Source organism: Rutidosis leptorrhynchoides, chromosome 4 (genome assembly GCF_046630445.1).
Source record: "Rutidosis leptorrhynchoides isolate AG116_Rl617_1_P2 chromosome 4, CSIRO_AGI_Rlap_v1, whole genome shotgun sequence".
In the NCBI taxonomy this organism is placed as follows: Eukaryota; Viridiplantae; Streptophyta; class Magnoliopsida; order Asterales; family Asteraceae; genus Rutidosis; species Rutidosis leptorrhynchoides.
Window position 1 is genome coordinate 527,828,654 of NC_092336.1, and position 5,585 is coordinate 527,834,238.

General features: G+C 35.0%; 1 pseudogene; it reads right to left on the minus strand.

The window, feature by feature from the left end:
- Positions 1 to 3,090: 3,090 nt before the first annotated feature.
- LOC139842556 (trihelix transcription factor ENAP2-like) lies at positions 3,091 to 5,277 on the minus strand (annotated as a pseudogene).
- Between the last annotated feature and the right edge of the window lie 308 nt (positions 5,278 to 5,585).

Consider the following 5,585-nt stretch of genomic DNA (forward strand, 5'->3'; position numbering starts at 1 on the left):
CCTCTAAACCCTACACCCTAAAGCTTGAACCCTTAACCCTAACCTAAACCCTAAACGGTAAATCTAAACCCTAAACCTAACCTCTAAACCCTACACCCTAAATCTATACCCTAACCTAAACCCCGAAAACTCTAAACCCTAACCCTAAACCCTAAGCCCTAAAATATAAACCCTATACCCTAAATGTAAACTCTAAACTCTACACTTTAAACCCTAACTTAACCCCTAAAAACTCTAAACCTAAACCCTAAGCCCTAAAATATAAACCATAAACCCTAAACCTAAACCCTAATTCTAAACCCAAAACCCTACACCCTAAAATCTAAACAATAACTTAAACCCTAAATCTAAACCCTAAACTCTAAACCCTAAAATCTAAACCCAAAGCCTTAAATCTAAACCCTAAACCCAAGCCTAAGACTCGAATACTAAGCAAAACCGATCCATTTTGACCCATAATGGAAAATTACCCATTTTGACACCCGACCCATCTACTGACCAGATTTGGGAACGCTGCAGCTAAACTATCCGTTCGGATTTTCCCACCATATTTCACCTGCAGCTATATATATTTGTATATTTTGATCAACTCTGGATGATCTTAAAATTAAGTAGTTTCTTCTGATGTCGTAGGACACAACCCTTCTTTTATTTTAATATCTGAATCGATTTCTTTCTCTTTCCATCATGGATACGCATATCTAACAATTTTAAAAACACCCCAGATGAGAAATAATAAAAAAACTTAAACGAATAATAATAAAAATCAAATCTTTTTTTAAATAAAAATACCTCATTCTTGTTAATTCTTCTACTTCTTCATCGTTACAGTCTTTTGTGCATCCCCAAAAGCCAGCATATCCATTAACACAGATTATCAGTTTAAACAAATGTTGCTTCATTTAAGAACATGATCATTTAACCACAGCTAACACACAAATTAGATAATTCATAAGTCAATAATGTAATAATATGAGAAATAACTAATGCAATAAAAATTCTCAATCAATACACCTATAACGTGCAAGTTCACCTATTTCAATAAACATATGCAGAAACGCATTCTAGGTATTGAACATCAAAGATGTACCAACATGGTATAACATTATAGTGACTAAAGTAAAATATTATAGCAATAGTCAATGCAAAGATGCGTTTAGCGTTTTCATTATTTTTGGATGGGACCTGGATGAACAAATAACAAATACTCAATAAACTAACATACACATCCCACAATAGAGAAACTGATATACCCTTAGACACCATAAGTGATCCCTGTTAATCCATAAGATATAGTGTAATTTGTATCTAGACAAAATTTTGCAAGTGTCAAGTAACCCCTTCTGTCTATAATACAAGCTCTGCATACGCTCTTCCATAAATTTATATCCTAACTTTTACTAATATTGTTTATTGTGTATATCAGAGCTTAAGCATCTTGCGACTTTCTTCACGTTTGTAATATGAAAAATTCATACTTTATAACGACAACTGAAAATATTGCAACATTATGTTTCATACCTTAATTGATAGGCGAGATGAAATTGCAGACAAAGACTTTAACGCAGGAAACCCTATATCCAACGAAATCGACCCATCAGGTTTTACCTCCAGCACGCATCAATCGAATCAAATAATTCATCCATTTGTAATTTGATTAAAATTGGTTTCTCAACTATCCGATTTGGTGGTTCCTCAGCAACCATTCGTTATTAGGGTTTCTTAAACCTAATTCTACTCCGTATGTTTTAATTTGTCTATAATATGGACTCCGTATTTTTGACTCCTTATTAAAAATAATTATTAGAAGGGTGTTTTAGTAATCAAACAATTCAAGGCTAGAATTATGAGGTCATAAGCAAGATTAAGAGAAAATTAAGGGTCTAGATCATTAATGATTAATTTAATGGATGACTAAGATTAATTTTGCTATCTAAAAATAATGGGTGGTGATCCTTACACCACCTATTTTTTTCCATTCACCACCAAATTAATTTTTTAGACCATTTTACCCCTTCTTCACAAAGCCAATAAAATTAACCCACACAAAAAAAACTTAGGAAACACACATGTGTACACGAACAAAAACTCGTCTGACTATAATCATCTACACTCATTTTTTTTTCACTAATTATTCTTCTGCCACTGATTCAAAACACAACTCCATCACACCCACCACCATCATCAAGGTCAAATCACCAGATTACATAAGATTAAAATTAAAAATCGTAGTATATACTATGGAGCAGTTTTATGTTCCTGAAATTAATTTTATTTTTCTACACATGTGTACAATCGTTATTGAAATTTATGTCATATTGAATGTGTTTGGATACTAATAGATTTTTCATGGATAATATTAATATAAAGTAATAGCATTACATTACAATTACAAATAACGATGAAACAATAATAAAAAAATATAATGACAAATCAATAAGGAGTTTATGTTAGTCTATATTCCGGACTTAGATACAAATATGAACAAAATTTGAAGATCAATACCTCCTTTTCCATTGTTATAACTGAGAAGTAGTAACGAATTTTTTTTAAGGCCACGAGAGCCGTAGAAAAAAATCAAATCAATTGTTTTGAGAAGGGTTTTGGTTTTATGCAAATAAAAATGTGTGATATTATTTAAAGAAGGGAGGGGTAAAATAGTCCAGAAATTTGATTTAGTGGTGGATGGACAAAAAGAGGTGGTGTAAGAATCACCACCCAAAAATAATCTATTTTAACTTTTTATTATATATAGAATAAATAGATAGATAGATTTTTAAATTAATATTGTTTAAGTCTTCAGATGAAAACTTTTGGATTGTGAGACCATATATGTGTGTAATTCGTTTATTTATATATTATATGATTCTATTATTATATGTCATCCGAATGGTTACTGTTTAACGTCTTCAAATATGCCTAGCAACCGCATATACTACCACAGTCAATAAACCACGCACACAACCACGCTTGCTAGTTGCTAGTACTGGTGCCGTTTAACGGCGGTAGCAACCACGCAACCAACGGCTGACCGATACTAGCGGTCTATATGACAAAATGACGAATCTCAAAAAGAGCGAATGAGCGATAAGAATATTGATTATATTTTCAACTCCTAGTATCATTCCTTCATAACATAACATAAACAGAAGCTTCACAAAATTCTAAGCTAAGCTTTACCTTCTACTTACCTAATAAGCATTGCACGCACACTACTTTCAAGGTGCCCCATATGAACCATTTTGTTTACATATAAGTAAGCTTTATCTGTGTAACCAAAACTAAACACAAAAGTTATCCAATTTTCCATAATCGTCAGTTGAAGTTATCAGAGAGTTGATCTCCATCATCGCTTGCGCAAAAGTCTGTAGAGCAACAAGGATAAAATAACTGCATTAGGGATTTGACTTCACCATTGATATAAAATAGTGACATTTCATAGAGAAAGTTAGCAGAATGGAGTTCTTGCTTGCATACAATTTATATTAACGTGGCCCCATTAACGAGCATTGCCAAAGAGTAGAGGTGGCAATTTTGATCCTTCTACTTGATTTAAACGGGCTGAAAGTCGACCTAAATCTATTTTTCTTGCACAACATTATAATACATTTAATTTTGAAAAATTGTATACATTGTAACACAATTGTTTTATTTTAATCAAAGTTAGTGCACAATCTTTCTATGAGAACTTATAAATATTATTTAATATTCACGGGTCAACTTACAACTTGTACTAGTCTGCTGACTTTCAACCCACACCTGAAAATGAGTAATTACCCAACTTACCCATCTTGCCACCTCTACCAAACAGATGACAACACAGATTGATATATACCAATATAATAATACCCTTCACATAAAGAATAACCTATTTCGTAACAAAGTTATGTACACTTAGAGCTTTACAATCTTACGCACGTTAACAAAATATTAGTAATGTCACCCTCGATATGTCATGGTTTATAACCAGATTCAAAGATTGCAAGTGACGTTTTAGGCAGATATGAGACAAACAAGATAACATATTTAAAGTGGATCTATGATTTTGTGAGATTGAATCATTTGGCAACAATTGAAGGGATTCTGTATCTTAAATTATAAAATTCGAAAACAAGATAAAAAAAACATTTTAATGACTGCTATAAAGAGCTAGAACAAGTCCATAAGCATCTTAAAAGTGATACATTTTGTATTACCGATAGTGTAATATTTGACCATGAATCCATAATGCAATACCCAATCAATTTCATATATCATAGATTCACAATTCAATTATTGCTTATGAAACATTTTCCTGATACGGAGTATTAACTAAGCAGTTAATATAATATGAATTACTACTAATTATTAATCATCATTTAACCAGACATATAACATATAATTAAAATTAAATAAATACTTGATTTCGAGAAACTATTACCAGATATCGAATCGGTCTTAGAACGCTGCAATTTTTCAAACTGGACTTGAGACTCCATCAACAACTTCAACCTTTGAAGCTCTAAATCCTTAGCAAACTGCATTCTCTGTTTCTCCAATTCAACCATCTGCCGTTGTTTCGCTTCTTCAACTCTCATACACCTTCGCAAACCGCCCTATCGCCTCCACCAACTGCCGATACGGATCTCCGTCTTCTTTCTCCATTCGCAACCGCCGTGCTCCATTCGCATTCCCATTCCATCCGCCAGACCACGACGTATCGCTATCCGAACTGGCACCGTCAACTGCAGCGGCGGCGGCCGCCATCACCGAAAAATTCCGCCGTGAAAACGACACGTCCGTCAACGGCGGCGGCGGCCGTTTCGACCGGCGACCGACCGGAACCATTGACGGAGGGGGAGGTAGTGCGAGCATTGACGACCTCGTCGGAATCCGTTTCCGTAACGGAATCGGTGCCGGTGCCGGTGTCGGTGTATGTGACGAGGGTTTGAAAAGAGTTCCGATGAGTGAATCAAGCGGTTGAAAAAACGGCCATGAGGAAACGTAATTAGGATTAAGAGCCTTTTTAGTTTTCTCGAGCTTGTATCGTTTCTTTAAAGTATCGATACGGTTTTTACACTGAACATCAGTCCGGCGGTTTTTTTTAACGTTGGGGTGACGGGCGTTAACGGCGTCAGCGACATGTTGCCAGTGTTTTTGACGGAGGTTACCGCGGTTAAGTTGGAGGAAGTTATTACCCCAAGCTTTGATTAAGGTGAAAGTAGCGTCTTCATGTCAACAGTCTTCTCTGATGTGGAATGAGGTGGTTTTAGGAGGAGATGGTGACGTGGCGTACATGGATGGCTGTGATTGGTTGATGGTTGTGACGTGGACGTCGGAAGAGCGGTGAGGCTTGAGAGAAGGTGAGTAGGTGTTGGATTCTGAGGACATGAGTTTGGGCCGGCGGTGGCCGGTGACGATGATATGAGGGGCTAACCGGGTCCGATCGGAATTTTTTTTGAATGATTTCGAGTCGTTGTAAAATGTTAAATAAGCCCTCCCTTTTTTTCAATTCTATATTGTATCATTTTGAAAACTTGAGCCCGTAAATGAAGCCCAATAAAATTAAATTAAATATTAAATTATTATTATTAAATAATACTATA